The sequence below is a fragment of the Procambarus clarkii genome, unplaced genomic scaffold, assembly GCF_040958095.1.
Source record: "Procambarus clarkii isolate CNS0578487 unplaced genomic scaffold, FALCON_Pclarkii_2.0 HiC_scaffold_1043, whole genome shotgun sequence".
Taxonomy (NCBI): domain Eukaryota; kingdom Metazoa; phylum Arthropoda; class Malacostraca; order Decapoda; family Cambaridae; genus Procambarus; species Procambarus clarkii.
In genome coordinates, this window is record NW_027190075.1 from 39960 (window position 1) to 50449 (window position 10490).

The 10490-nt window shown below is 43.9% G+C and overlaps 1 non-coding gene across 1 annotated transcript; it reads left to right on the plus strand.

The window, feature by feature from the left end:
• Positions 1-2963: 2963 nt before the first annotated feature.
• On the plus strand, positions 2964-3082 carry LOC138361997 (5S ribosomal RNA). Its single transcript, XR_011227348.1, has one exon. It is a non-coding gene; the product is annotated as a 5S ribosomal RNA (ribosomal RNA).
• The last annotated feature ends 7408 nt before the right edge of the window (positions 3083-10490 follow it).

A 10490-nucleotide genomic window follows, 5' to 3' on the forward strand; every position in this document is an offset into this window, starting at 1 on the left:
GTATTATTCTGATTCTGATTCTGGCATTCGTCAATTCGATTCACACAACTTCAACACCATGACTGGACGCGGCAAGGGAGGCAAGGGACTCGGAAAGGGTGGCGCCAAGCGTCATCGTAAGGTGCTACGTGACAACATCCAGGGCATCACCAAGCCCGCTATTCGTCGCTTAGCTCGTCGTGGCGGCGTGAAGCGTATTTCGGGTCTCATCTACGAAGAGACCCGTGGCGTCCTGAAGGTGTTCCTCGAGAACGTCATCCGTGATGCTGTAACCTACACGGAACACGCCAAGAGGAAGACCGTCACTGCTATGGACGTGGTGTACGCTCTGAAGCGCCAGGGTCGTACCCTCTACGGATTCGGCGGATAAGAGCTTGGCTAATCCATCGATTCCACCCACCACCACCTCAAAACGGGACCTAATTAGGTCCCTATACTTTTTTACTGAAGGGCTTAATAGACGATAACATAAATTGTTTTGATATCAGCTAGCACATTGGGTCTTATGAAATCTATTTTTTATCCTCGCATGCTTAAAGGGACTCTGATTGGGGAGGGAGGGGGGGGGGGGGGGAAGGTTTGTTACGTTATATACTAGCAGAGCAGGATCATTGGTGGGGGGGTGAGGGGGAGAGAGAGAGAGAGAGAGAGAGAGAGAGATCTTTCCCAACTCTTCCTTTTTACATGAGTGAGCTACCCGTTTTATTCATTTTATCCTTCTCAGAGCTGTTTTGATAGTATCCAAATGATGGTAAATGAAAGGGAGGACACGAATATCTACCCAGAATTCAGGACTGGCAATCGATATGCATGTTTGAGTGCGAATCTTTTTCTCTCTCAACTTAGGTATACGTTTATGTCGTACCTAAAAGCGAGAACCACACTATTGGGACAAGTATGCAAGGCCCAATTTTCCTAACAAGCACAGTTAATTTTGTTATTTTCGAACATTTCTTTCCAAATTGGTTTATCCAATTAACAGTATTATATTAAGATCATGAATTGCTGGGTTAGGTTAGGTTAGGTTAGGTTAGGTTAGGTTAGGTTAGCTTAGGTTAGCTTAGGTTAGGTTAGGTTAGCTTAGCTTAGCTTGGGTTAGCTTAGGTTAGGTTAGGTTAGCTTAGCTTGGGTTAGCATAGGTTAGGTTAGGTTTGATTACATTTCTATGTTAGATTTAACTCAAATTCAAAACAATTGCAGTCATTCGGCTTGTTAGTCAACTTGCCTCTAATAGGGGCAATTTGTCTAACAAGACTATTTAGTTTTGTGTGCATATTATATATATATATATATATATATATATATATATATATATATATATATATATATATATATATATATATATATATATATATATATATATATATATATATATATATATATATATATATATATATATATATATATATATATATATATATATATATATATATATATATATATATATATATATATATTATAGCTTCAAGACTCCGAACCAATATAGAAGCATCAAGAGGAAGTGCTTGTGTTATGGGCCAATAGGCCTTCTGCAGTTACTTCCATTCTTATGTTTTTATTCCCATTGGTTCGTGTTTTATCTTGTGTAAATGTCAATCACCTTACCCAAAACTTTGGTACCATATCACCTCACCCATGTGTATATATAAATATATATATATATATATATATATATATATATATATATATATATATATATATATATATATATATATATATATAATATACAGAGTAAATCTACCCCAAAAGTAATGATTTATTTGTCTACAAAACTAAACTCTTTTTGGAATCATATGAGGCCCCTCCACTGAGGGGGGAGGCCTGGATGTTTATTGTCATGTGTATTCATGCTGCTTGCATGTCAGTCGTTTATTTTGCCTTTGTTGTTTTCTTGACAGCTTTCTTTGCCTTGGGTGGTTTGGGAGATTTTGAAGCTCTCTTTATTTTGGGCTTTTTGTTCCCAACAACAAGCTGCTGCTGCTGCTGCTTCTTTTTCAAGGCTGTAGGTGGTTTGTTGCTTGTGGCGGCTTTCTTGGGAGTTACCACGGCCTTCTTTGCTGCTGTAGATGGTTTCTTGGTTGTGGTGGCTTTCTTGGGAGTTAGAACGGCCCTCTTCTCTGCTACGGCCAGCTTGAATGATCCACTAGCTCCACTTCCCTTGGTCTGAACAAGAATGCCGTCAGCCACTGCTTTCTTGAGAAATCTTCGGATGTAAATGGCGATCTTGGCAGCCTCGACTTTGTTGTTGGCAACAACGTACTTCTTGATTGCTTGTAGAGACGAGCCCTTACGGTCTTTGAGTGCTGCGACCGCGGCTAGAACCATTTGACTAGTTTTCGGGTGAGCAACCTGGACGCGAGGTTTCCTGGTGGTGGCCACCACAGCAGCAGCCGCAGCCTTCTTGGTAGGCTTTGCTTCTACCATGATGATGATGAGATAACCAAGGTGATGAGAGACGCTCAGACAGTCACGGGGGAATGATGCTGCCGCCGCTTGAGCCGAACCTATTTATGTGCCGGCACGGTACAGAAGCTGCAACCTGGCAACTCGTCCACCAATCACAACGGTTGGTTTTACGGCTCCGAAACCTGGATCCCATATCTTCTCTAAAATAGAAGCATTTGTTCATGTTCTTTGTAAAAGTATCATAAAGCAGGACAGATGAGACAAATATCATAAAAACTGAAGAGCAGATGAGCACACACATGTATGTATTACAAAAGAAAATCCACAAATTCATTAGAAATTGGCAGGGCAGGCTGAGGAAGTAGGTAGATGTAAAATGTCTGTAAATGGCGAAAGAACATAAACCCAAGACTGAATAAACGATGTTAAATATCCATGCCAAGGAGACAAAAATATGTTAGGATACAATTACCATTAAGACACCACAAGAAGGTCCGTATCCTGCCGTGATGACTAAAAAGAGTTGGTTATTAGCCACAATGTGTAGGCAGTCTCATGCCAACGGCCATACCACGTTGAGAACACCGCTTCTCGTCCGATCAGCGAAGTTAAGCAACGTTGGGTTTGGTTAGTACTTGGATGGGTGACCGCCTGGGAACACCAAATGCTGTTGGCAATAATGTTTTTTGTTTTGTTTTGTTTTGTTTCGTTTGTTTTTGTTTGAATGGCTGGCTCCACGGGAAATTCACGGAGTTGTGTGGAATAAGGCCTGGTAAAATGAATTAATATGTATGTCATGTTTAAAACAAACTCGCTTAATATAGTGTGTGAGGCTTTATACAAAAACAAACAACCAAAACAAAACATGTTGTTTTATATATATATATATATATATATATATATATATATATATATATATATATATATATATATATATATATATATATATATATATAGCTTAATCCGGGTTTGAACTCGCAACTCCAAGAATACGCATCACTTATATACACTTTACCACTGGACCACAGCTGCAGGACACAAGCTTGATGCTGAGGTATCAATTTAATGACGTAAATGCCATTTCCACAAATAAATGATAATTTAAAAGTATTTGTATGTACAAATCTTTTCTGTTTAAAAGGCTACAATATCAGTTACTGATATAATTTGTGTTAATGTTTCTATACCCACAGGAAGGCATGTTTTTGCTTATATGTAAGGGGTACGGAGAAGGAATCCACAGACCATCAGTCCCCTTCCCCCCCCCCCCCCCCCCCCCTCCCACCTACTACCACCACCACCACCACCCACTACTCACCACCACCACCACTACTCACCACCAATCACCACCACTCACCACCAATCACCACCAATCACCACCACCACACCTAACCGAAAACCCCCCTAACACATCAACCCTCCCCCCAATCAACAGGCGAAATAATAACCCTCAAATGCCTGCCTGCCTGCCTGCCAGCCAGCCAATACTAACGGTCTTCTCAGAAAGAAAATCTCTTTGTATCTGTATTACTTGATGAAATGTATGATTCTAATAATGAAAATAAATTTTGATGTCGGTTGTATGAGCATAATGACCAATATGCACATGATATGAATGAATTAAATAGTGTAGTTTTAAGTAATTAGGTTGTAGACACATTAAGCGGATATGATATTTGACGCGTCCAGAACTGGTGATTTTTGGTTTAGTTTTAAATGCACCACCACCACCATTGCTTCCCCAGAGCCTAATTAAGGACCGGTAAAAGGAGTCAATATGTATGTCATCTATAAAACCAAAGAATGAATAAAAACACACACACACACACACACCTACATAATAGTATTAGGAAGATTGTATGGCAAAAAAAAAAGTACTCCCATTGGGTCGTTTGAACTCGCGACTTCCAAAACACCAGCCACACACCTTACCACCCAGCCACCATAGAGTTGGTATAATTGTGCAACTTTAGTTATAAAAGTAAAGTTCTTATTGTCTCAAATCTTATTGTCTGTTCTATGAAAAGGCATGATGTAAATTATGTATTTTTGAATGATTGAATTGTAGGCACATTAAGCGGATTCGATATTTGATATATCCAGAAAAGGTGATTTCTGTTCAGTTTTAAAATGCATCACTGTTAACGCTAAAGGACTGGTTAAAACGACTCGATGTTTGTCATTTTTAAAATAAACACTAAAACTAGGCCCTTAACATATATAATGTTTGAATATAAATTGAATGCATATAAATACAAAGTGGGAGTGGCTGGCTGGCTGGCTGGCTGGCTGGCTGGCTGGCTGGCTGGCTGGCTGGCTGGCTGGCTGGCTGGCTGGCTGGCTGGCTGGCTGCCTGCCTGCCTGCCTGCCTGCCTGCCTGCCTGCCTGCCTGCCTGCCTGCCTGGCTGGCTGGCTGGCTGGCCGCCCGCCCGCCCGCCCGCCCGCCCGCCCGCCCGCCTGCTTGCCTTGCCTTGCCTTGCCTTGCCTTGCCTGTCCTGTCCTGTCCTGTTCTGTTATTGCCTTGCCTTGCCTTGCCTTGCCTTGCCTTGCCCTGCCCTGCCCTGCCTTTGGCTGCAGCTGGCTGGCTGGCCGTAAATCAACTCTTAACAACACCATACCACACCACACCATCACTCATCACCCATCACCCACCACCGGCCCCAGTCTCCCAGCCTCTCTTATATACCCGAGCAGGCCCTTTAAATTATTTGAATTGTTGCACTTCGGCCAATGGCAGGCACGATCGCTGCTGCTCAAACATATTCTGGTTCACAAGTATTAATATATATATATATATATATATATATATATATATATATATATATATATATATATATATATATATATATATATATATATATATATATATATATTCATGAAACACATTAAAACCTTGATCATTTATTCATTCATTACGTCTAGTGAAGAATTGCTTTTGTTCATTTGTATGATTAAAAATTAATAGAATATGAATTCCTCGCTTAAAGTAAAATATAAAATATATATTGGATTTATATGATTGGTTAATATTCCAAGTGATGCTGAATATCCCCTATAATTTTGTTTTGTTTGTTTGTTTGTTATGTACACATTCCAAATGAAATCAATATAAATGTTATTATTAATGTTTGAAAGTTGATTGTCTACTTGAATCTCTCTATTAAAGTGTGTGTGGCTCCGGATGGAGCCTGGTTATGGTATTTGTCGTGGTGGGTGGCAGAAGTGCTTACTTCTTCTCTGTCTTCTTTGGCAAAAGAACTGCCTGAATGTTTGGAAGAACACCTCCCTGTGCAATGGTTACGCCAGACAGAAGTTTGTTGAGTTCTTCGTCGTTGCGGATGGCCAACTGCAAGTGACGTGGGATGATACGGGTCTTCTTGTTGTCACGTGCGGCGTTACCGGCGAGCTCCAGAACTTCGGCAGCGAGGTATTCCATGACGGCTGCCAGGTAGACAGGAGCGCCAGCACCGACGCGTTCGGCGTAGTTGCCCTTACGCAGCAGACGGTGAATTCTGCCCACGGGGAACTGAAGTCCGGCCCTGCTGGAGCGAGACTTTGACTTGCCCTTCACTTTGCCTCCCTTGCCGCGTCCTGACATTGCTGCTGCTGTTGTGGGTTTGTGGTCTTTTATGCCGCCCCGCAGATCGAGCTTCGTGTTATATACCCCGCTCAGGATCAAGGGAGCCCGCCACTGACCAATCAGCGCGCTCCGCCACGCGACCCGCTCTGAGCTGAGTCGCGAGCGGGATATAAAAGGAAAGCTCGCCTCGCGCAAAAGTTCATTATTGTATCGCAACGCCAGCCAGCACGAGCATCATCATGCCACCCAAGGCATCTGGAAAGGCTGCCAAGAAGGCCGGAAAGGCCCAGAAGGCCATTGCCAAGGGCGATAAGAAAAGAAGCGCAGGAGGAAGGAGAGCTACAGCATCTACATCTACAAAGTGCTGAAGCAGGTCCACCCCGACACTGGTATCTCTTCCAAAGCCATGTCGATCATGAACTCGTTCGTGAACGACATCTTCGAGCGCATCGCCGCCGAGGCTTCTCGCCTGGCCCACTACAACAAGCGTTCCACCATTACCAGTCGGGAGATCCAGACGGCTGTAAGGCTCCTGTTGCCCGGAGAACTGGCCAAGCACGCCGTCTCTGAGGGCACTAAGGCCGTCACCAAGTACACCTCCTCCAAGTAAACGGCTTACTTACTGCCCTGTGGTGGTGGCTTGGCCTCAAACCAACAAACTCGGCTCCATTGGAGCCACACTTTAATTTCTAAAGAGATTGTGAGTGTTAGACACCAATACTATTATAACAAAAACCTCTGTCACTGAAAGCAAATAGCTATAAAATGAGAATATTTATGAAACTGTCTGTGTGTGTTTCTCTCTCTCAGTGTCTGTCTGTCTGTCTGTCTGTCTGTCTGTCTGTCTGTCTGTCTGCCTGCCTGCCTGCTGCCTGTCTGTCTGTCTGTCTTGTCTGTCTTGTCTGTCTGTCTGTGTGTGTCTCTCTCTCTCTCTCTCTCTCTCTCTCTCTCTCTCTCTCTCTCTCTCTCTCTCTCTCTCTCTCTCTCTCTCTCTCTCTCTCTCTCTCTCTCAACACATATAAGCACTCGGTATCTTTTTTTCTAGAGATTAGAGATTCATTGTTATGTTCCACATTAGGATTACTATGCAGGCCACCCTCTTAGGTTTGAAAATGTCAAGAAAACGGTTAATTTAAAATGTCATCTCCTAACTTAACAGATTAAGCCAGAGGACCGAAAACAGAATAAAACAGGACTGGACAGTATATGTCACTTATACAAGCTGCTTTTATTTCTAGTACAGTATGACAATTTTTATTTTGGGGGGGGGGGGGGGTGATCCTTGACAGTGCATAAGAGTGAAAAGCGACGGCGTTTTGTTTGTAAGAGAAACAGGTTGTACTACAATGACTTGATTTATTGATATCACATGTATGTATGACACCTAAATTATGCTAGGAATGTCTGAAATCTCCTTAGAAGGATATTTTGGCCCTGAGAAGGGCCGAGTTTGGTGTATACTAGGGTGGTCGATTAGCTTATGCACGCTCTCCACGGATACGGCGAGCAAGCTGAATGTCTTTGGCATGATGGTGACACGCTTGGCGTGGATGGCACAGAGGTTAGTGTCCTCGAAGAGACCGACCAGGTAAGCCTCGGATGCCTCCTGTAAAGCCATGACGGCAGACGACTGGAAGCGAAGATCGGTCTTGAAGTCCTGGGCAATCTCGCGCACCAGACGCTGGAAGGGAAGTTTCCTGATGAGCAACTCGGTGCTCTTCTGGTAACGACGGATCTCACGCAGGGCGACCGTTCCGGGCCTGTAACGGTGAGGCTTCTTCACACCCCCTGTGGCAGGAGCAGACTTGCGTGCTGCCTTGGTGGCCAGCTGCTTACGAGGAGCCTTGCCTCCCGTGGACTTGCGAGCAGTCTGCTTGGTGCGAGCCATGGTGAACAACTGTGGTTTGTGATGGCCGGCGCCGAAAAATTTTTGCTTATATACGCCGTCTCGAGGCGCTTGCTCGAGCGCCATTGGCTGCTCGACTCGCCTACGTCACCCCGTTGCCCCTCCCCTCCTTCCTCTGGCTGCAGCCAACAGGCGGCTCACCTCAATCACTATTATCGCTGATTTTGCTCTATTTTTGGATTTGTGCAAAAGTCATTTCACAGGGACGTGAAACAGACGAGTAGGCAACTGCAGTTTTGAAAGCGTTGTGAGAAAGCCGTGTCTACTCGACACAAGCGTAAAGTAAGGGCAGGCAGGAGTTGCAATGCTACTAGTACGTCCGCTTGATGGGATATAGTCGGGAAATCGTGCGGGCATCGTTTGGACGAATGTATGTGGTACCAATGATCATCTGCCCGTGTTGAGTGTGAATGCGGACTGCTAGGAAGTGTTTGTGTTGCCAGTTGGTAGTGAGGAGGTCATGTTTATAGGTGTTCTTTATTAGAATAGCAACCCCTTCGTAAGCTTCATCAGGAGATTGGTATGTTGTGAAGCCAAAATGTCTAATTTTGTGAAAACTTGGGTCTCCCCCTCCAGGACCTAAACACTCTCTTCAACCACACACACATACCAGTCTTCCTCCTAGCAGACCTAAATGCAAAACACCAAACATTCAACCATCGCCAACACAACATGCACGGTCAACAACTACACCAACTCCACCAAAACAAACACCTCACCTTCCTTGGCCCTGACTTCCAAACAACCTACACACACAATGGAACTGGGAGACCAGATCTAATCCTCACCAACAGAGCAGGCACCCACCTACAACACTACATCACACCCGGACCCCTCACTGGCTCAGATCACATACCCATATCACTCACACTCTCCAGCAACCCCATACTCATCCCAGCCACCCCACAATATGACTATCAAAATGCAGACTGGGAAGCCTTCAAACAACACCTAACTGCCAGCACACAGCCCTACAACTTCCAAGACAAACCACACACAGACATAGATTCCCAAGTCCTCACCATCCAGAATAACATCATACAAGCAGCTGATGCTACCATTCCAAAAACAACCCACAAAACCAGATACTCCTTTTTTCCTTCGATCAGAACAAAAAGGCTACTCTCCTGCTATCACAACAGATTCACCCACAACCTTCACAGATACAATCAAGTAAACACAGACCTCACTATACTCAAAAACCACATACTCAACAGCCTTGACCAAGACCATGCTAACAACTGGGAGAAACTCATACATAAAGCTGAAATACAAAGAAAAACAACTCCACAACAATTCTGGAACTTCATAAAGAGGATCAGAGGAAACTCCTCCTCTTCTGCCTTTACATACATCACTCACAACAATCAAAACTACACCGATCCCTCAGAAGTAATAGGCATATTCAAACAACACTGGCAGGACATCTTCAATCCCCACCCCCCACAACCAACAGCAATACAAAACATAAACAGAGTAGAAACATGGATACGACACAACCCTCATGCCATCACACACTACCCTACCATTGACCTCACGACACTAGACGACTTAGAAAGTGACCTCACAGAATCAATACTACCTGAAGAAGTTAAACTCATGCTCAAGAACACCAGACGTAAAGCCCCAGGAGCCTCTGGCATTGGCCAAGCTCTCCTCAAGCAACTTCCAGACCCCCTAATCCTTGCACTCACAGACGTCTACAACGCCTCACTAGCATCAGGATATTTCCCAAGCCCATTCAAAGAAGCCACAGCAATCCTCATTCCAAAACCCCAAAAATCCCCGACAGACCCTAAGAACTACAGACCGATCAGCTTACTAGAGACATTAGGGAAAGTATACGAAAAACTCATTAATCATAAACTCAGGAATCACCTAGAACACAAAAACATATTGACAGACAAACAATTTGGCTTCAGACAACACCGCTCAACACAAGACGCACTGAACATAATAACAAACTACCTCTCCATAAATAAACACCAGAGGGCCAAGACGGCCCTCATTGCAAAGGACGTCGAAAAGGCTTTTGACACTGTATGGCACGACGGCCTACGTTACAAACTCTGCACTCTGTTTCAACTATCTGACAACATGCAGAGGCTACTCTGCAGCTTTCTAACAAATAGAAAGATGCAGATCAAATTCCTCAGCAAGCTGTCAGGTTATTTCAACCTAAATGCAGGTGTCCCTCAGGGCTCAGTTCTTTCACCAACCTTATACATACTCTATATAAACGACATCCCTGACCCAATATACTGGACATCAATGACCCTTTGCTACGCTGACGACGTAACCCAACTGATCACAGACTATACGATTAACGCCCTCACACGGAAAGCACAATAAGAAATAGACAAAGTCACCCTCTGGGAACACGACTGGCGAATAAAAACAAACCCCAACAAGTCAAAAATTACATACTTTTTCTACAACAAACGACGTAACCCTGACCCAGTAAAACTCTACTCTCAATCACCAGATGCAACCCAGATCCCAAGAGTCAACAAAACCACAGTACTTGGACTCACACTAGACTTCAACCTTCGCTTTCACACACACATAACACCCAAGAAAGCTATAGCCTCAAACGCT